Source organism: Hippopotamus amphibius, chromosome 2, assembly GCF_030028045.1.
Source record: "Hippopotamus amphibius kiboko isolate mHipAmp2 chromosome 2, mHipAmp2.hap2, whole genome shotgun sequence".
Classification (NCBI taxonomy): Eukaryota; Metazoa; Chordata; class Mammalia; order Artiodactyla; family Hippopotamidae; genus Hippopotamus; species Hippopotamus amphibius.
Genome location: NC_080187.1, coordinates 86,866,855 through 86,889,687, shown reverse-complemented (window position 1 = coordinate 86,889,687; position 22,833 = coordinate 86,866,855). Strand labels below are relative to the sequence as shown.

Genomic DNA, 22,833 nt, shown 5'->3' with positions numbered 1-22,833 from the left:
GCCAAGATAATGTTCAGGGCCCTCTCCTTATTTACAGAACACAATCAGTAGGAAAGGTCTGTAAATTTCAATTTCAAAAAGGAGTAGAATTTCACATTCCAATCCTTAAGGAACCCCAGGATTAGAGGGTCTACAAATTCTTTAAGACTGCAAATCAAAGAAGAGGTTGAAGCAAGAAGTGACAACATGGAGTGGAGAAAAGGATGGATATGACTTCCTTCTACAGGAGCCTTGACTGTTCAGTACTGAAATTATGCATTCTAAGAAAGCCAGTGAATTTGGCTGGTACTGTGAAGCTAGGATATAATGCCTTCCAGTGTCCACAGCTGACCCGTCACAAGGGTGGAGAACAGGAGTTCCAGGCCCAAATGGTCCTGGAAGCTCAGAAGAAAGAGGTGCTCTTTCAAAACTCAACTGACTTTCCAAAGAGGAAAGAAGGAGAAGGATTCATCACCAAAAATGTTCATCTACTGACACGGCGACAATTTTAGCTGAGTCGCTAAATTTCCCAACTTTTTAGAAGTGAAGCAGTTTTTTAAAAGTTTTACTGAGCATCTACTACACACCAGGCATGAAGAGCACTAAAACAAGGAGTCTTATCTTCAAGGGTCAATCAACAACGGGCTCAAGATGATAGAAAGGGAAAAGAATAATTCAAGGGAATTACAAAACAATTCAAAGGGAGAAGTGGCTCTGGTTGAGGGGAAATCAGGAAACTTCCTAGTTAAAATAGTCACAGAAAAATAAATATGTACACCATCCATCCTCCTCCTGGGAACATGAGACGAAAGAAGGGAGCAAGGAGAAAATTCACCCCCAACACAATGCTTTAGAAAAACAAGAATAGTTTTCTTAAAACAAAACAAAACAAAATCCTTTTGGCACACCAAGCTCCCTGTGACTGCAGGGTGAAAACTGTAACATAAAAACCTAGTCCATAAGTGCCAGAGGAAAAGAAACTTTCCCCAAATAACAAAATAAAAATAAACCTTCAGTTAAAATAATATATTACACACTGATATAAACTGAAATGCTCTTGTCCATGGGTTGAGCTTATGAAATCCTTAAACATGAGCATGGAACACTAACAAACTATGTGACATTATTATTTGGGTTCAAAGACTCCCTTTCTCTAAATGTTTATAGCACCATACCAGTTATTTCAACTGAGCTGACACAATGAATTTCAAATGATCTAATACTTTTGACTTACCAGCGGATTAGCACATGATTACCCTGAGTAAAAGGATTATTATTACTGCTGCTCTAAGATATTAACACTTTCTGTAACACACTCTAAGGACGCTGTATAGATCCCTAAAAAATGTGACAAAGTACATGGGGGAGAGGGATTTTTTTTGTTTGTTTGTTTTTTAAGGAAGGTGATACGTGTTGTTCTCTTTTAGATTTTTCTTGCTTAAAATAAGGTGGGCCTCCCAACGGTAGAACCGACGTTTTGCATGACGCTTTCAGTGGTGTACAAGTCACAAATAAATAAGTCCAGCATTCAGTGTACTCAGGAAATTAAGCCACGTGTGGCTCTCTTCCCATGAAGATCAGGCTCTAAACAAAAACCCCCACTTTGTAATAGACAACTAATTCCCATGTAATGAATGACAGAACACAGCATTAATGTACTTAACAAGACAGAGCTAAATTCAATGAAGCTTGACGCCATTTATATGAAAAAGGGTTACATTTGTAGACAGGGCCAAAGGGAGAGGGGATAATTCTGAATTAAATAGTGCAGCTTCTGCTTTGGTTTAGGCCTCTCACTGGAAATAAAGATCATAGCTAAAATATGACCCTGAAAACTAGCAGCAGCAAACAAAGCTAAATACCACTGTATTAAACTCTCTCACAGATGAAGAGGTCACAGCTAAAGGACTTTGCTCAGAGCTTCTACTGGCAAAAGTGCCATTTCTTTATAGCCAAATTCCTGGTCCATTAAAATGTGTCCTTCCCTTACCAGATTCCATGATATGCAGTTCAGTGGCACTAAACACTGTCAGAAAATTCAGATAATCTCAATGATGTCTTACTATCTACTGAGTCTTGTGGGCACATCATCAAAACACAAGATGAAGAAGTAAGCATGTGACACAAAATGAAGATGTTGAAAAGATAAACTTAGGTGGCTCTTTTGAGGGTTTCAGTGTTACATATACCCTTCTTTAACAAAGACGTACAGAGGAGTCCTAGGGACACAAGTTGCGTGGAAGTGTGTGTATGTGTGGATATGTATGTCCATCACTACAAAAGATTTTTCAAAGCCTCTGACTAACATAATGCCACCTCTCCTCTTTCAGGGCAAGTTCAGAAAATAGATGTTAAGGTACACTAAAAAAAACAGCATACGAACAATGCCAATCAAGCATCTACACTCTGAAAAATATTTATGAATTATTATATATAGATGAGAGGATATTTTAACTCCTCTAGCAAGTTTATAGCAAGAGCAGTGATCTACATAGCACACTCCCTGCAGCTGGTGATATGACTTATTTCTGTAGGATGCTCTTCCACACGTGGCGGTAACACCACCTGGAGCTGCTACACCTTCAGGCAGGGAAGCCTCGCTCACCTCTTCTCTCACCTATCGACAGTGTTATCTGCTGTCACAGAGCCAGGGGATGAAGCTCTTCCAGAAAACTTACCCAAGATCAAACTGTGCCTGGTGACAGCAATGTCCAGGCCATAAGTAATGTTCAAAGGATTCAACAACGCCTGTGACTGATCATTCTCTTCCCTAGCCATCACCTGCTGATTTTGTCCAGGTGTTTTATGGCTATCTTGAGGATCTGGAGAACAGACAGAGGGAAGACTGTGCCAATTTCTTTTGTCTGGGATTGTGAATTCCTTACACAGATGGCGGACAGCCTCGGCTCAGGGCAGCGCCAGGCTACACTGCCTTCAGCCTCCAAGGGGGAAATGGAGGGAGACATCATCTTCTCCCCTAGCACTGCCTGTAATGTGTGTGTGGTTAGCAAACTGAGACAGCGTGGCTTCATGGTGTGTGTGTGGGGGGGGGGGGGGATGAAGAAGAAAGAAAGTCAACAAGTATCTTGAAAATATTTATTTGCTTGAGGTACTGCTAAGCACTGACCAAGCAATATTAAAAATGCTGATCAGAAAGGTGATTCCTGAACAAATGTGCTTCTATTACATGCATATCAAAATCACCAGCTCTCCTACACTAACCAAAACAGGGACCGAAAAAACCCCAGTCAACCCTTTAGAAGCTATCACACTGCTGTCATAGCTGGAAAGAAACTGGACTGGTATCTAAACCGATGCTAACATGGTAGCCACTGGCCACACGTGGATACTGAGCACTAGAAGTGTGGCTAGTCCAAGTTGAGATGTTCTGTGTGTACAAAACAGATGCTGAAAAGAAGACTCTGCATGAAAAGAAGAATGTAAAATGTCTTGGTAAACAGCCATATGGATTACTTTTTTATAACTATTATACATGGGAATGGTAATTTTTGATACACTGGGTTAAATAATACATATTATTAAAAGCAACTTCACCTGTTTCTTTTAACTTTTGCAACGTGGCTACTAGAAAATCTTAAATTATAAAACTGCCTGTCTTGCTACTTACTGGACAGTGCTGGTCTAGACAACAAGACTCTGGTGCTTTTCAGTCAGTTGCTGGTTATTTCACCATGGCCTGCTTGGTTCACTTTCTGAGCTTCATCACTTTCAAATGAGAGGGATAAAAATCAAAGGTACAAATTCAAAATTTTACAGTTCCAAAAATTATAAAATTTTCCAGACTTTCATTCCTGAAACCCATGGTTCATTTTCATTTGGGCCTGCTGTAAAGAAGCAGTGATGAAAAAACAACAGGAAAACAGGTTTTATTCATTATTCAATTAATTTAAGAAACCAGCTCACTCTGATGGCTTTAAAGTTTTTCAGAAAGATGTGCGTGTTTTTAATGTATTAACTTATTAAAGTAAAATTTACTAATCATATGAATTCCATCAGTGACTAATAACTCAAGATGGTATATAGAGAGCACCTAGACCCCAGATGGATATGAGTTTATAAAGCAATGAAGTTAGTTGCTTGTTTTATGAATTCAAGCTCACCATCACAGGTACATCGGACTGCAATTCCTGTGGTAAGAAGGCCACTAAGGCAGATATCCCCAACCAAAACCTCAGACAAGCTTCAGCGATTCCTTCCCTACATCAGAGGGAGTGTATCTGCAATAAAAATGTGCAGTCGATCCCTCCTGGAGGCACAATTTTTGGAGCAACAGCTGCACGGACCCCATCAGTTATGCCTAACTTTGTGGTTATTCGTGAGATACCTCCTCACACAGCTCTTGGGTGGCCAGGTCCAGAAGAGGGTGTTTTTAGGAGCCTGCTGCTCCCACAACTGGTACTAACTGTTTGTGCTATGTGATTATAACAGGGCTAAGGATGAAGCGTCTAAAGAACAATTTTAGGTGACACTTTAAATACTTAATTACACCCTATTATTTACCTCCTATTAAGGAACGACGAACAACTTTATTCTCTAAGTTCCTTGATAGGAATAAACATTTTATTTTACAGATTGCACTGAGAATTTGATCAGTTTGCTGCCTGAATCGGAGAAAGGAAATGGAAAACAGGAGGAGATTAAATGCAGGACAGAAATTCAGTATCTGTTTCATATATGTACTTTTACCCAAACGATGGTGAAACTAAACCCCACATCCTGGCACACTAAAAGCCATGCTAGAGTATGTTATTGTGTGTGTAAAACACACCTACACACACAGCCCACATTTATAGATATATTCCAGTAAATGAGATAGAAAGAGTAGTCAGGTCAGCCATAAGAAATTGAAAGTGTAGCGTACAAGACTCAGGAGTTAGAAACTGGGAGAGAGAGTGAGCAGACTGTACCAGATTGAGTTACTTCCCGGCACGATGAGTTTAAAATTCAAATATACAGTTAGAAAAGAGCTGCAAAAGAATTCTGTTATATTCTATGCATCCAATGGGAGGAAAGCGCAAAATCTGGGAACTTTTGAAAGAAATCAAAGATCAAAGTAAAGAGTACTGGCAGATAGGTGAAAGCCGAGGAGCCTGCAGAGAAAGACATCCAAATGGCTTAAGCAATCACGCTCTGCAAGGCATTTTAGCAGACCAATAGCCAACGTTATACTCTGAAATACAGCTGATTTTAAGGATCTAACTTATATGCAAGTAGAACATTAGTTTAAATTACTTGCTTTCATAATTATTCCTAATGTATAATAGATAAATACTAAAGTGAGGCTGAATTAATTCACAGTTGCCCTTTTCTTGGCTAATACCAGATGTATGTGGGTCATAACGCGAATGGTTCTTACCAGAAGCTTTGAGAAAATCAAAGTGAGGCCAGTTTTGAGCTCTGTCAGTAATAGGCAAGGTGAAATGGATTCAGTGAAAAGCAAAGCAGAAACAGGATGGGACGCTACCTTAGAAAAATGGCTTACTGGGTGTTTCTGTACCTTGCTTAATGTTTCTTAAAACAAAGAGCACAGTTTGCTTAAACATTCAACTTGGAAATCATATGGATTTCAAATGATCATTTCATTCAATAGTAAGTTTTATTAGCCTACCCGGCAATTTCTTAAGATACACCAAATTTCTTTTAAAAATATTTTACAATCCTACTTAAAACTCTTAAATGCCATGTTAAAAAGAAATCTTATTTCTCCACAGCAAGGAACTTCCAGAAACCACTGAAACATTCTTGCCCTCTGAATGTTTGGGAATGGTCTCTTCATGTGTTATTAATAAACCAGACAAAGTATTCATATTAATGGTCACACAATGAATATTCAGCTGCATGTAGACTCATACCACAGAGATATCAAAACCAAAACCCATCTTTACTTGTACTTGCCTGACATATGCTAGCACAGCTACCTGACTATCCCAAACTTTTGAGGGCTTATACAGAGTTTTATAAATGCTCACTATGGTAACAGAGCTAGATATTGGCACAAAGACCTATTTGCCATTTTAAAGAGAGGCAAGAAAAAGTGCTCACACAACATAAAAGTTAATTTTACATTAGTATCATTAATATTACACTCACACGGTCACAGCCAAATAAACCTTGTGCTTTAAAAACAAATCAGGTCACTCAAGCTGCTTTCTGCTAAGAAAGCAAAACCTGCCATGCATGGCTCGTGTCGGTGCTCTTCCTCAATGACTTTCACTGTCCCCGGTCAACTTTTACGTCTGCCTTTTCCATGCCTTGAATCAGAGTCCCTCGTGTGTAGGAAGTTACATTAGTCTCATTAAAACATACACAAACGTTAAGGGATGGTTCCAAATAGAAGTCACACACACACACAAAAAGTTACGGTTATTTCCGTAGTTTATTTGGGCATTTGAGTTTTTTATTTAAATCCAGCAAATATTTCCTTAAAGAATGGTCTTTATGTGGCTGAAATTAGACTGCACACAAGATAGTTTTTCAAGGCCAGCAAGCACTTCCTAACCAAATCCCCCACTTCCTCTGCTAGCTAAACATAACTCCTTTAAATGTGTACATCCTTTAAGAAGTTAGGAGGGAGCACCTCACATGTAATCGCAGGCAGCTGGGAAGCCAACTGGTGCAGCCCGAGCATACAGTTTAGAAAACAGCTCTTTAGCATTCAATAACTAAGTGGTAATTGGGCACAGAAACATAAACTGTCAAACTGAATCAAAACCCCTTTGCTTTTCAGAGTATTATTTGTAAGATTACACTAGAATCAAATCTGAACATGCATCCACCCTATGCATTCAGTCAAATTATAAAACAAGAAAAAAATTGCTGTGCTTTTCTTTGGATAAAATTAATGTCAGCTTTGTGTCCTTAAACCAGACCCGATCGGGAAATGAAATATATTTAGTCCTGAAATAGTTGTGGTAATTCAATCCCTGCACTCTCCTTATTTTCTTGATGACAAAGAAAAACTCCCAACTGGCAGGGCCACCTGCACTGATTACTCCTCCATCCACACCCACAGAATATGAAAATGAGCCAATGATCATTAACCTTAATTTCTTCTAACATAAACCTCGGCTCTTTTTCAGTCTTGCTACTCAGGGAACTCCCCTGAGATAAAGGGGGGGGGGGGGTGGGGTGGGATAAGGAAACAGGGAGTGAAAGCTCAGAGCAAAGGGGGTGGAAACAAATGAAAAATGGAATCTACTGGCTTTTAAAGAACTGCACAGCTGGCTTATTAAACTTCATACAGCAAAGATGTTACAAAGATAAAGAGATTCTGAGGCATCACCACTCTCTGGATAGTGGAACACTTTCCTGCCCAACCCTCTCCTTCTAAGCAAACAATAAGAAAGGATGCTTCCTCTCCACCCTCTCACCTCCCCCTGCATCTCACTCCTCCACCCAGACCTCACTATATAAAGACAGCAAGCAATAAAAGATGGGTCTGGACAGCAGGAATGCAGGTGTGGCTGTAAGATCTCCAGGAGGAGGACCAAAGGGCCTGTACAGCCAGGAGAGAGAGTTCCAGGGTGAACACTTCAGATACAGTGTTGAATGCATCACACCTTCTGGTCATTCACATCAAGTATCACCAACTGGAATCATTTTAATTCAAGCTGTGTGGGGCTAGATCCCATTGGCATTACATCATCTTCTAATGGATGAGGAGCTAGTTGGGGCCCTAAAAAGAAACACAACCATGAGGGGAACAGGAAAATTTCAGAAATAATGGTCTCTACTGCACAGATGTGTAGACTCAAAATTACCCGTGTTGCCTACAGACCTCAGCAGATTGCCCGAAAAAGATTATAAGACCATGAAAACGAAGAACATATCAATATGTCAATATATACAACTCTCTGTACAGCATTCCTGAAGCTGGAAGAAAAACCAACTTTAAAAATCACTACCTTGCTAAATGAAAGCAAGACGTTTTTAAAACGTGCTTTTCCCCCCCATTAGAAAATTTGAATGCAAAGGCAAATAAATGCTGAATAACAAAAGTGCAACTGTATTATGTGCAAGTGTATTACAAGATGTTTGCTGTCTACCCAACCCAGGTAGACAGAACAACCCTGATCACACAGTTAACCCCTCATTATTTCAGATCTCAAATCAAGTGGCAGCCATGAGCAGGGTGAGGCAGAAAGGCAGCAAAAACGAACCAAAACAAAACCCTGGCTACAGTGTGGTACTGGATTCCACAGCGCAATTTAAACTAAAACCTGGATCCAGGTTGCTCAGTGTTCACTGCCTTCTGACTTAGCCTGCTGCCTGTACACAGACACTCTTCCTTTTGCTTTCTCTCTCCTCCACAACCTGTCTCAGGCTGCCAAAGGTCAACGGTCCTCTCTGGAAGTGAGGACAGAGTGTGGATGTATGCGGTGCCATGAGTCATCTTAAGAGATATGCTAGCGACTGCTTGTGACCCAGCAGCAAGCTGAGATAGCAGGACTTTTAATAAAGCGGCACTTTTGCACACTCCCAGGCTGGTTAATTTAATACCTGCCGCCTGTTTACCAAACAGCGCAGGCCTGTCTCCGAGTCAGTAACTTCCCGGTGACAGCGAGGCGACTGGATCCAGGCATGGAACAGACGCACCTTTTTACACTCTGTTAAACCGTGTCACAGACTACAGTCCCTGAGCGCATTCCTTTATTTACGCTGCAGCCAGTTGAGCTAATTGTCAGAGACAGACCTGGTTCTAATTCTGCAGAGTCCAGCAACTGCAGGAGTGTCTGTGCTGAGGCATGAACGGTGCAGAACTCTTTGTAACAGGAACTGCTGAAAAACAGAGTCCGGGGGTAGAGGCATAACCTGCCAATATTTTTACCTAGAGAGACTTTAAAAATGTCACCTATCTCCAGAGGAGGTGATGGGGGTGGGAACGCAGGAAAAGCATCACTAGTGTTTAAATGAAGGAGAGGAAAGCAAATACTAAAACAAATACCTATTTAAAGGGAACGCAGCCAAGCAGAGATGGCATTTTCCAAAGGATATGGTTAGGATGGTGCAGTTGTAAAATATTCACAAGCTCACGAACTACCTGCCAGTGTTCAGTGCAGCTCACACCAAGGGTTCTGCACGATACCAACGCTGACCATTTCAGATACCGTGATGCAAACCCACTCATGACACCAAAGGTACGAGAACGAGGAGTCCCCAAGCCAGCCAGCCAGCCAGCCGGCCAGCCACACGACTGCAGTCGGCTTGATCATGTGTAGACAAAGGAACGCCCATTAATTGTCCTCCTCACACCCTGTAGTCTTAGAAGTGGTTCTTCTTAGCTGGAATACCATACTCATATTTTATCAGTAGCAAGAGTTCCCTCCAGTTAAAGCTCTTCACCCGTCATGGGCATTTTTCAGCAAATTAATGTCTTTTACTTGCATGACTTCCCTTCATATGATAATTTGGGGTTTAAACGGATCATCATACTTTACAGAAAAGAAAAAGAGCAAAAGAGCTCAGTGTTGATAATTTTTACTACTTACGACTAAATGACCTCAACTGAGGAATAAAAAATTAAGTCATTTGTCTTATGAGGTACAGAGGACATTTTATGGTGTACACTTTAGCTAATAATGGGTTGGGGCCAGTCCTTAACAAGTCACATGTTTCCATTGTCCCTTCACCCCCTGCTTATGTTTTTACCACATCCTAACAAAAACATGACCAGAACTGGTGAAAAACACACGGTTCCAACTAATGAATCACATACTTTCCCGCAAGTACAGTAAGTACTACCAGCTGTGTGACAGTCTTGCTTTGGCAGTGGAACCAGCGTAGAACAAGCCGGCCCGTCTGAAAGCAGCTGCACTGAAAAACCGCAAGCAACAGACGTGTGTCTGCCTTCCCAGGGCGGCTTTGTCTCTGTTCTGTGTCTCTGCTCTGTCCCCAGGATGTGCCAGCCATCTTGTGTAGAGAAAGTTTTGGAAATCTCAGAGGCAGAGAGGAGACCCACAAATTCGAAGAGCTTAAGCCTCCAGAGAGTGTCGTCACTGTGGCAAGTGGAATGCCACCAGAGGACGACGAAAGGAAGACTCCTCTCTCCCACAGCCGCCCTCCCACGTGCCTCTTTTGAGACCTGCCTCAGACTAAAGATTGTGCATATCCATGGATCTAAATAAGGGAGGTGAGAGGCAGAGGCAGGAACCGCACCAGATCCAGCTACGTACAGACGGGCCGATGAACACACACGAACACACACAACACGCACGCTGGACAATTCGCAGATTATCAACTCATGCCACGAGCTACTACAAAAATTCAAACCTGCCGTTTATACAACAATAAGCTGCATTTGTAACCACAGAGCATTCTGAAAAAAATTCCCTGGCAAGCCCTAGATATTTTTACACAAATGCACTTTTCCTTTCTGTGAAACAACATTCAAATGGATAAACATTACTGTTAAAGGGAAAGCAAGTCTAGCAGCCTTAGTCTAGAAATGTAAGTGCAAACGGTAGGTTTTTTTTAACCTTTCTAGCATGTGAAGGCGATAGCTAACGTTACTAAGTGAGCAGTAGCTTTTGTGTAGTGTCTAAAGAGCATCTCATCAGGCTTTCTCTGAGAAAAACAAAGACCTAGAGTTGTCATTCTTAGCTTTGCCAAAGTCTCAATCAGGGGGAAAAGAATGGTGAAATTACCTTTTTTTTTTTTTTTTTGGCAAGTGTTTTAAATGTAAGGAAGTCACGTGTAAGGACTAACAGGGAACGTTTGCCTTTGATGTCTGCCTTTATCACTTAATTTAGCCAAACACATTATTCTAAGTTTATGTTGTAAAGATGCTTCAGTCAGCAAAAACCTCACCCAGAAGTCATATTCACACATCTTTTCTATTTCTATGAATATTTTTTGTTTTTAATGAAACTATTATCAATACGACACAAAGAAGTGTCAGAAGACTCACTCCATGCGTAGAGGAAACCTTGGCCCTCATGGTTTAAATGCTTCCTAAGTGAATTTTGCTGTGTGTGTGTTTGGGTGAGTTCAGGGGTGGATTGGTCAAAGGCAAATACTCAGGGTCAGTCCAGGAGTCACATCCATCCATGTGGCTGGATCAAGCCAGACAAGACAGGCAGGGTTGAGAGCACTGACAGCAATGGGGAAAGAGCAAATGATGGACTTGATTCAAACACTAACAACAAGACTTTTCAAGTATTCACCAAAACACAGATTTGAAAAAGAATACACTGATAAAGAAACAAGACATAGAATTTTTTAAAAACTGACAAGTGTATAGCACTTGCTCCATATTACATCAAACAAAGAATGTTAGTCTAAAAAGGAAAAAATCCAAAACTGGATTATGAAATTACAAGGTGAAGTTTAACAAGAAAGAGCTGATACGGTTAAGCCCAACTTATAATAAAATTATTATGAAATCATTAAAACTCACAGTAATTAATTTCACAGCAGGGAAATTACAATATATTGATAATCAAAAAGCAGCTTATGAAGCAGTACACACAGTATAACCCCATTTTTATTTTTTAAGTGAATACAAAAAAAGGAGTGATAAGAAAATATCCTAAAATGATTAACCCCTGTGTGGCCAGAACTATTGGCAATGAATGGTTTTACTGTAGTTAAGCTCTATTTTCTAAAGTTTATTTAGCATATATAAATTACACGTAAAAAACTAAGTTCAGAGGTTTTTTTCCTCCATGTGATAAATCTGATGCTTAAGAACTCTAGTAACTAGATTTCCAGTCTCGACTAGAAATTACACTACAATGCTTAAGTACTATGAAAAATGTGGAGCTTTTCTCAAAATCAAAAATTGAATTACTTTGAGCAATTCTTTAGAGACTACATTTATCATGTGTGTGTATTTTCTTTGTAAAATCCAAAGACTAGTACCTAATTTACTTATGCCCTCCCCCAATTTCCGAAAAGTGTGCTCTCATAATTTGAGCTACAAACCAGCCTTTATTAATTCAAACTTTACAAAATTAATGAACCACAGATCTAAATCTTCACCTTTCTAATAAAAATACCTTTAAATAGCACTTGTAATTGCCAAAGCATTCCCATAAAATTAAAGTCTGTGCCACCACTGAAACACCATTTCTCCCCAAAAACAGCCACTGTCCCACAGAACAGAATCCAGGGGCCTTGGTCATGTGTGATACTATAATAGGATGAACCCAACAGAATAGATCTGTAAAATACGATCTTATCCAGGTTGAAATATGACAGAAATAACTAAGATTAACAACTGTACTCCTGCAATAAAGGACTTAGAATTATACCCAGTAATTGGGAGGATTTATTGCTAAAGACACATTCGAAGTTTTTCATTCATCCTATGACTTCTGAGAGGGCTGGTATTGACGCTCACTTGGAAAATACTGACCAATGGTCATGGCCTAGCATTGTGTCCATGTTCGAGTTTGAACAAATATAGTAAGACTGCTATGAGCTTCCTGATGCCAAAAATGGCCTACTGCAGGAGAAAATACACGTAATTTTAACACGTTGTCTAGATGAGTAGCAGAAATCCACAGAGAACACTCCAGGGAAACAGAGGAGAGGCAGTAACTCACTGGGGTTTTGTGAAGACTTCAGGAAAAAGGTAGAAAACCATAATTTGAAAAGATACATGCACCACAATGTTCACTGCAGCACTATTTACAACAGCCAGGACATGGAAGCAACCAATCAATAAATGTCCATCAACAGAGGAATGAATAAAGATGTGGTACATATATACAATGGAATATTACTCAGCCATAAAAAAGAAGGAAGTAATGCCATTTGCAGCAACATGGATGGACCTAGAGATGATCACACTAAGTGAATTAAGTCAGAAAAAGACAAATATCATGATATCACTTTTATGTGGAATCTTAAAAAAGTGATACAAATGAACTTATTTACAAAACAGAAACAGTCACAGACTTCAAGAACAAACTTATGGTTTCCCAAAGGGGAAAAGTTGGGGAAAGGGATGAATAGGGAGTTTGGGGTTAACATACACACACTACTATATATAAAATAATCAACAAGGACCTACTGTATAGTACAGGGAACTCTACTCAATACTGTGTAATAACCTACATAGGAAGAATCTGAAAAAGAATGCATATATGTATAGGTATAGCTGAATCACCTTCTGTACACCTGAAACTAACACAACATTGTGAATTAACTATACTCCAATACAAAATAAAAATTAAATTAAAAAAAAAAGTTTAGTAGCCAACCAGGCAGGATTAGAAAAGGGAAGAAGGGGGTCAACATGGGAGAATGCTGGACGCTGAGAAACAGCACAGAATCAGAGAAGTTCAAGCTGATCTGTGTTGCTGGGGCAGGAAGGCTGAGGCAAGAAGAGACAAGAGTGGCAGCTGGAGGAGGAGGCAGGGTTGAACCACAGGGGATCTTGTCTGTCCTTCTAAAGAGGTTCTGAGTTCCCTTCTTCTAAATAAACAGTGAGAACTGTTCCATTCTCCACAACAGTCAGGACTAACCCTGTCATCTTGAGGGAAGGGGAAGGAGAGAACAAATCGCTCCTTTCTTTCATCTTTCTTTTTACTTCAATAAAGTACTGACTGAACAGTTCCCATGTGCCAGGCACTGTTTTAGGCACCGGAAACTCTGGAATAAACAGCCCTGCTCCTTTCTCCTTGAGTTCATTTCCCTGGTTCCCTCATTCAGTAATAATTTCTTGAGAAGCAAAAAAAAAAAAAAAAAAAAAAAAAACCCAAAAAACAAAACAAACAAAAAAAACTAGCATGGCCCTCTGTCTTTTGGCACCTGAAAGCCAAGATAAATAAGAATCTGCATACGTAAAAGCACAATATTCCCAAATAATTTTGTCAATCGCATTCTGCCAAATTGATAAAATCATAACTAAAGAGAACAATTTGTCAAGCCACTACTAATGGCAGATATTATCATATCAGACCAACTAAACCTTGGAAAAATTACTCTCTTGATAAGGTAACAGGTACAACATTTCGGATAAGCCACAACACAGACAGTATACAGATAGGTCTAGACCACACCTCTGTTCACCCATTATGTTGCAGACCAACTGTCTTATCTTTGGCTAAGACACAATGCCAGAGCCTAATTTCATGCATTTAATTCATAAGATATCAGATAAAACATTGTGATGCAAATTCTGACACCAGTCAAATTTTAGCACCAACTTTTATGCAAAAGTCTATACCCCATAAAAGCCACTTTCTCAGTAATTCCTAACGCAATACCCTTGGGGAAAACAATATAATCAAATTTTATAGCAGGGCAGGTTTCTTAATCCCAGCTGGTACTACTTGGGCCCTGAAGCATGAGAACTGATCATATTAAAATCCAGATACCAGCTATTATATCTAAAATTGTTGCTCCATTCATATTTAGCATGAAGAGGAGTCTATCTAAAGCAGGCTCTATTTAATACAATGTGGTTTTAATTGGAGTCTGTTTTAGATGAGCCACCTGTACTTCATCTTTTTAAAATTATCCATAATTTTCTGCGCAATTTGCCTCTGCAACATAACGAATAGCAGTTAGTTATAGATTATTGCCATTGTTTAGATGTCTGAGAAGGCAAAACTCTCTATTTACTGAAATACAAGGGCCCTGTATCAACGAACAAAAGTAGAAAACTAGGGTTCTGTTCTAGTGCAGGGATGAACAAGGGCATATATGAAAGTACTAGGAAGACAACAGATTCAACCCTATTATTCTTGCTACATTGTGGCTACTCTGAAGCCTAGTGCTAGGGTAACTAAAATCTCACCTGCTTTTCTACTCAAGAAACATCTTAAAAAAAACTTTTTTTTTCTAACTATGAAAGTTCTACTGTTTCCAATTACCTCAAATAACATTTTTTTTTGCAGTGCTGTGGCTCTACTTCGCAATTATTTCCACTCCAATATATTCACTGTTTGTTACCATCTAAAAGCATTCAACAGTTTTATATGATGTCACTATTTTCTAGGATATTTTCCATCTTCATTGTTTTTATCTGCCTAATAATTAAGTATTTTGAAATATGGTATATCACAACATCATCATACCAATGATCCCTACACAAATCCAAGTAAATAGCAGTTTGCAAACTAAAGGATATTTATTTGTGTGATGCCTATAACAAGAACCACGAAACAAGGAAAAAACCTAATATGCAAATTTAAAAGAGAAGTCTTTCACTTAATCTGCTCTGAATTACCAAAAATATATTCCAAAGTCAGAATTTCAGTGGGTGTCAAATATAATAAAACTTTTTAAATCACATGCAAAACTTAGGCCTGCTTGTAGGCTATTTAGCTGGGAGTAAAGTGTCGCAATCCACTTAAACGTGTTGGCAATATTTATTTTAATCTACCCAATTTTTTCTCTTCATGCTTACCTGCTACACAGAAGTGATTTCTAATTAGATTTCTCCCCTAGACAGAGTTTGTTCCACAAGAGGACTTTACTCACCTTGTCTTTTGAACTATATAGAACTACTTACATAAATTATACCCTCCATTTCCAATCTATCCACCATGCACACTCAATGGGCTTAAGTACATTATAGAAATAGCCCCTTTCTCTTCTTTGCAAATGTCAATGTATATCTATTCCTCCACTATTCTCCCCTACTTAGTACATTTTTATTTAAAGGTATCATCAGCTCTTATTATTTTCCCAATTTCTCCAAAGACAGTTGTTATAATTAGTCACATGAAATCTGAGTATCTGCCTAGTGATAGATAAACTAAAGATGATTATCGTATTAAAAGTACTGCATCCGAAAATCTAACTTCAGAAAATTGTTGCCACTTAGTTACCAAAATTATTCTATAAGTGAACCTTCAATTATCTCATTCTTAAACACCAAGTTTGAGTCCAAGAATCTGCCTCCAGGAGTGGCATGAACTACAGCAGGGGGAAAAAATACCTAATAAAGATCCTTTCCTTTTAATCCAACCCAAAGACACACCAGCAATTTCCTTACATAGTCCATTATAGTTTGAGTTCAGTGCCACTTGATAGAGTCTATTACTAACGTGGTCTGTGTAAATTACATATAGCATACTCCATATGGAAACCATATTTTCACAGTGACCAATGTTTCATAACAAACACTGTAACATGGAGTATCTGGAGCAATTTCTCTTATTCTGCTGTGCTATTTCAGCAATTTGTCTACTCGGATATTTAGTGCCTGTGAAGCCAAGGCCACTGAATTTTCTCACTGTAGTTAAAAAGGGATTAATTTTATCCCATGTTGTATTGGTTACAAGATAATCAGGCTTCTTGAAAGGAACCACCATAAATTATCTTGATCCAGAAATTATTCTAAAAATTGGTAGGTAACAATGCTTTTGCATAAACATACTTGTTTGTGGAAGCTACTAATTAATTTTGTTTATTTACTTTACAATTTCATGTCTTTTTTTTCTTGGTCTCTGTCATGTAAAATTTATTAGCCAATGTGCCACAAGCTCTAACTAGTTTAATTTAATATTTTATAATACCTTTGAGTACTTTGATAACAGCAAGTATTTTTCTATTTTAATAAGCACAGTCTCTATGTCAGAATATTATGAGACTATACAGTTTTACTGAGAAGTTAAAAAAAAAAATAGTGATTAGGTCAGAGTCAGAATTAATACTGCAGATTTTTGTGTGTATGCACAAGATATAATTTGAAGTTATATATTTCAAAGTGGGAAGAACAATTCTACTGCGTACGTTCTCAAGCCAACTTTCATTAGAGACTCTAACAAGCTAAGTATATTTCTGAGCAAAATCTTACAATAAAGAAACTCAACAGATAAGCCAAGGACTTTTTTTTTAGATACGGTTGCCTGAGTGCCATAATCTAGTTTTTAAAATAGGTTTTTTGGGACTTCCCTGGTGGCGCAGTGGTTAAAAATCTGCCTGTCAATGCAGGGGACATGGGTTCAAGCCCTGGTCTGGGAAGATCCCACAAGCTGTGGCGCAACTAAGCCCGTAAGCCACAACTACGGAGCCCATGTGCTGCAACTACTGAAGCCTGCGCACCTAGAGCCCATGCTATGCAACAAAAGAAGCCACCACAATGAGAAGCCTGCACACCGCAATCAAGAGTCACCGCCGCTCGCCACAACTAGAGAAAGCCCATAGACCCAAAGCAGTCAAGCAAATAAATAAAAATAAAAATAAAATAAATAAATAAAATAGGTTTCTTCAATATAGAGGAGAAAGAAAAATTGCTTATTTAAAAGATCACTAATGAAACTTCAAGCACTCAATGTGACAAGTGGTAAGGGATTGGGGGTGGAAGAGGATAAAAGGAACAAAAGGATTCCCATCAAGTGAGGAGAAGAATAGCAAAAGAGGAGATACAGTATAAGGTGGTGGCTGGGTTCTTTTTCTTTATATTGAGAGACTCGGAGCAATTTAAACTTAAGATAAAAGGATACTCAATATTTGCACAAAAGAAACAGCAAAATAATCTTAAGAATGTCCCTTGGACTACTCAAATTTTAGAATATGGGGGACTGTTAGGATAAGCGAACCAGCATATCCAAAGACAAAATTAAAATTTGAAATTATATTGGCATGTTAGTCACAAAAATCCTAACACTGCAGAAATATCTGCAGGAAAAAAAATCTACTAATACAAAAAAATAAGAATGTCTGACCAGTTGTGGTTTACTGTTCAGGAAACTGCATGTTTTAGATGAAGTCTTCTTTTGTCTAATATCTAACATATACGTCTATATGCTAAGAAGCATGGCTGAAAGAAGACTGCAGTGACAGATTCCAAATCCAAAGAATATCCAAAAAATATCTGAAGGGAAATGAAGAATTTCTGAGGAACTTCGCTTTTTCTTTCTCCTTTTTTCAGCCAAGCTACTACAATTCTGTAACTCACTTAACAGTTCCTCACATAAGCCAAACAGGTGGGATGTTATTTGAAGCTACAGCCATTATTTAATTAGTAAACGAAAGAGTGTTGATGCAAAATCTGGATACAATTTTAAATCATTTGTTCTATAATTATTCCATGGTAAAAAAATATATATAAAAAAAATTAAAAGTCCAAGCGCTGCCTTCCTAGCTAATGGGAAAAACAGGTTAGAGGGCCTTAAGAATAAATCCTTCCGTGGTTCAAAGACAACTGTTCTGATTTTTTTTTTCTTCTGGCTGTCTACGAAGGAGCAAACTTTTTTTCTCCATTTTCTTTTCTTATCATACCCTTATGGCTTTCATTAGGCACATGAAAGACCACAGAATTAATTTTGTGTTCAAAATTACTCAGTACCAAGCCCTGTGTATGAACTCTTACAGAAAATGACACAAAAGAATAAGCTTCTTAAGGTGCCTAACGGATAAACTTTAAAAGGAAAGTGCCCCTTTAGTGTCCATGTATTCAGCCCTCAAGTGAAGCTGGAATGATGGGAGACATGTGGCAGGAGCTTCAGCAAGCTCTCGTACACTGTAAACACAGCAGTTAAAGTTGTGATGTTCACCTGACATCAAAGCCATCTGTCCAGAACGTGCCGGGGCAGCCTCTGCCAGGGAAGGCCTAACAAGTGTATCGCTCCAACCCCCCAAATAACCCAGGATGTGATTTAAATCACAACATACACAGTAAACTTGGGCTTTGTCACATGAATTCCAAGTGTTCAAAGTCATAACTAAATTTCTGTGGTTACTCAAATTATATACATACATAAAACATGTAATATTACTCAAAATACAACATATATATATATAAAACTACTAATTATATATGTAACATATATATGTGTTATATATATATATAAGCTTTTTAATAAAAGGCATTTGCTCCATGTGTTATGAAGACATGTACATGCAATTAAGCATCTAACACACATGCAGAGTGGAACAGGAAGGAGAGATTCCCAGCTACTAGAAATTTTAAGAAATGAGATTAAGAGAAAAAAGAAAATAGCTATCTGTTCCATCAAAGGTGAACAGCAGATATCAGGCAAGGAAAAAAAATACATAGGTTTAAAGGGTTAGGGATGTTGTGGTACAATGTACATATAGTAAAATACACAGATATTAAGTGTCTACCAAGAGCACATTTTGGAGGGAACAGATAAAAATCACAGACTGACTTATTTACATTGATTTTCACACTGGGGTGTGGCTGATAACAAAATCACTGGGCCATTACAGGTTACTATAATTAGCAGTGGGTAACTCTGAGCAGGATTGGATCTGCCTTCTACATTTTAAATGATTGCTTCAAGCTAAATTTCTGGGAACTTCTTTGGTCTGGTAATCAGTCGGGGAGTCTTGTAGGAACAAGCTTTCTCGTGATCTTTCCACTGCCTCGTGGTTTCTGGCACGGTTGGGCTGTCTACAGAAACAAGATTTTCTAAGAGCGTCTTGTTATTTCCATTTCCTATCTCAAATGAAACCAAGTGCATGCGGATAAAAATGTTAAAAATACACACACATGCAAACTTTTCATCATCAAGGTTGTTTCTAAATCGAGTCAAATGAAACTCGTCACCAGTACTTTTGAGGACTGAAAGCAGTTCTAGCTGTACTGACTACTGGATAACGTAAAAAACTTGGAAGTAAGAAGAGAACCAAATCATTTTGTATTTTTTAAAAAAAGCAGGTTATTCCCATGACCATGCCAGCCTTAAGAATGTTAAGAATTAAGATATATTAATAAACTAAGAAGCCAGAAGTCTTAATATACAAGGATCTTTGCAATACATGATTCTTCACATTCAGATTCTTACCTGCAGTCCTGAAATGTGTCTCTAATTACATTTAAAACTCTTACATATAGGGTACATTGTTACACACTGCACCATATTATACTCATAAAATGCATTCCTAGAAAAAGACACTCTATAAACAAAAAAAGAATGAACTTTTTCATCTATTGAAATATGCCAAACAGACAATGGTAAATAAACTCTGAAGAGAATGAGATGATACAATTTTTTAATATTTCCCTTTCTCTGTTTATTTTAAGTAAATAAAATTGATTCTATTTCTAAACGCCCATAAATTGCCTCACCTAAGACCACTGGATGGGATTTATGATTCTCAGTATGGAATTTAATATCTAAACACAATGATAATATAAATTTCAAAAGTTAAAAACAACTAGACATTAATGATGTCTAGGATGGCAATGTAACTTCAGGATAATGATCCAGTTATTATTGATTTGAAAGTATTAAATATTTAGCAAGTGTGAGGTTTAAGAAACCCACAAAAAGGAAAGAGTAAAAAGGATGTCGTTTATAACAGGCTATGTTCCCTTGAAAAAAACTTTCCTCAAAGCTAACTCGAAAAGTTTTGAAGTCACAAAAAAATACTATATGTATTTTTATAAACACAGAAGTGAACAAAATATTCTGGGATGACACTTCAGAAGACATTTCATCAAAAACACATTTTAGTTCAAATAACAGAAAAAACGAAAATTCATATTCATAGAAATGCTACTGGCCTCTGTTAAGTATTAGAGCGAATCACGGACATTTTATTCTAATATTAATTTTTAGTATTAGCTTACTAATTATAAACATCTAGAAAACAACAAAAACTTACCCTCTAGCCTATTTACTTTTTTAGGCATAGGTCTAAGATATATTTCAAGAATGATTTCAAGTTGTAAGAAATCACAATCTCAGTACATCACTGTTGAATGCTATTACTGTATTCACTTTTCTATTATCTCTGTCTGTTATGTTTCTTATTTAATTCTGCATCAAAATTGTCTATTTCCCTGCAACAACAACCAACAACAAAACTGCAGCCTAAGGCATCACATGTTAAAAGACAAGGGGAAAGATACCCAAAGTGAATTACATTTTTGCCCCTGCTAGCGACGGTCTGAAGGTTTTTGTTTTTAAGAAAGACCAATTTTTACAGATAAATGAACCCATTTCCAATATACTGCTTCTAATCACTACAAATAAAAGTAACAATATAGACACCCTCTTCATTAAAAACAGAGACCAGTGAAGTATGTGATACACTTCTGTCCTTAACCTTGCCAAACCACATTTCTGGTTAAGAAAGTTAAGCAAAAAAAAAGAATGCGAAGTCAATAGACTACAGAAACCAAGTGTAATGGGTGCATGTAAAATAAGTGCATTGGTTACGTGACAAAACATCAGGAAACCAAATATTCAAAGATCCATTAAATATTCTCATATCCACCCCCCCCCAAGCTCCAATCATCATTCCCAACAAATTCCACATCCAGACCATCAAAATACATTACAGTTCATCAAATTTTGATACATTTACAATGTTTAACAAAACACATGAGGGACAGAACCTTTTCATGTCAGAAAATGGCAATTATTAACCACTAGTTTTCAACTAATTTTTCATTAACAGATTAATAGTTTCCTCAGAAAGCAGAGTCTCCTCCTGTTCTTATTATGTGTTTAACATTTCAAATTATACAACCCCATCAAGAGGTCATTCTACGAGGCTAAGGAACTAGTAGAAAATTCCCAAGTTTATGCAAGAAACTGCGAGGACTGGCTTGCTGTGAATCAAGCATGGACTTGAGGCATGTGTTTTGAAAGATTTTTAACAACCCTGTAGCCCTTCAAGAAGATCCCAACAGGATGCATCAAATATGTGAACTTTAGCTCAAGCTTAACAATTTAGCTGGTGAGAAGCCCAAGTGGGCATCAAAAAACACCTGTGCCCAAGACCTGGCAATGTTCCTTGTGGTTATATGACGTCAAGCCTCTGAACTTCAGGGGCTGTGTTCTTAGGACGAAACTAGCAATATTATAACCCGGTTACTTTGGAGAAGTGCTGTAAGTGCTCAATGAGCAGTAAGTTTACAGCCTCAGAAAAAATTAAGATACTATCATCGGAGCTTTTACAGGCATGTCAGGGGAAGAATAAAAGAAACTGGACCCTCAGAACAAGACCTAGAGATGTTCATGCAGAAACACATGAGGATCACTGGGCAAAGTAACTACTGGAAAACTACAAAGGATGAAGGCTCTGGTCTATGTTTTAGAAATCAATTACCAGAAATATTCATTCTCAAAGTCCATTGATGACTTTTTAACTTTCCTATTACAATACAAATATACATAGTCATACTCTCTACAGTATTTAAGTATTTTTCAAAATACTTCAGACTGCAAATCATTTCCAAGAAATCAGTGGGAAGATTAAAGTAAAATCTTGGAGGAGATCGTAAATTGTGAAAGACAACTACTGGTCAAATGGGCAAGAGGAGAGGTCTCTTCTCCCTTTAAAGAAAGTTCCCTCTCCGGCACCTGGGAAACTTAAGAATCCGCAGTACATGAATTTGCTAAGGTACTGTCCCAGATATTTATAAATGAACGCTTATTACTATTATGAAACTGTTTACTGTACCAATCTGTTGCCTCCATTTAACTTTGTTTTTTAAGTCTAACTACTAAACAGTTTCAAATGGTTACAACCTAATCTTATAACTAAAAATTTCTGATTTAAAAAAAGTATTAAGATGTGAGTTAAATAATCTACTGGACTAAAGATGCCTATTATCACATAAATGCCTGAAATCAGTAGGTCCCTAGCTGCGATTTCTAAAATTTCCATTATACAGCAATTCTAGCCCAAATAACCACTACATTTCAATGGAGGTGTAAGGCTTAAAGTATTGCCTATAAAAACATATAACTACCTTAAGTCCTTTCATTGAAACAAGCCAAAAAATATTAGTAATACTCTGTAAAGTGGTGTTATTTAATGGAATGACCATTTTCTTGTTTGCTGTTAAAATTTAAAAGGCACCAACTAATATCCACCAATTTACTAGTTAAAGATTTGTTCTCCACAATAAGTAAACACACACTGCAGCAAGTTACTAAGCAACATTTATCATCT

At 37.9% G+C, this 22,833-nt stretch overlaps 1 protein-coding gene across 9 annotated transcripts in view; it reads right to left on the bottom strand.

Moving 5' to 3' along the window:
* BNC2 (basonuclin zinc finger protein 2) overlaps window positions 1–22,833 on the bottom strand; it is a 402,347-nt gene that overhangs the window by 175,465 nt on the left and 204,049 nt on the right. Inside the window, exon 1 of one of the 9 annotated variants that reach the window (XM_057720992.1) lies at window positions 3,608–3,668. The exons of the other annotated variants lie outside the window; for them this stretch is intronic. The gene's annotated coding sequence lies outside the window, so the exon portion shown is untranslated. Of the gene's footprint in view, window positions 1–3,607; window positions 3,669–22,833 lie in introns of those variants that run through there. 9 annotated transcript variants of the gene reach the window in all.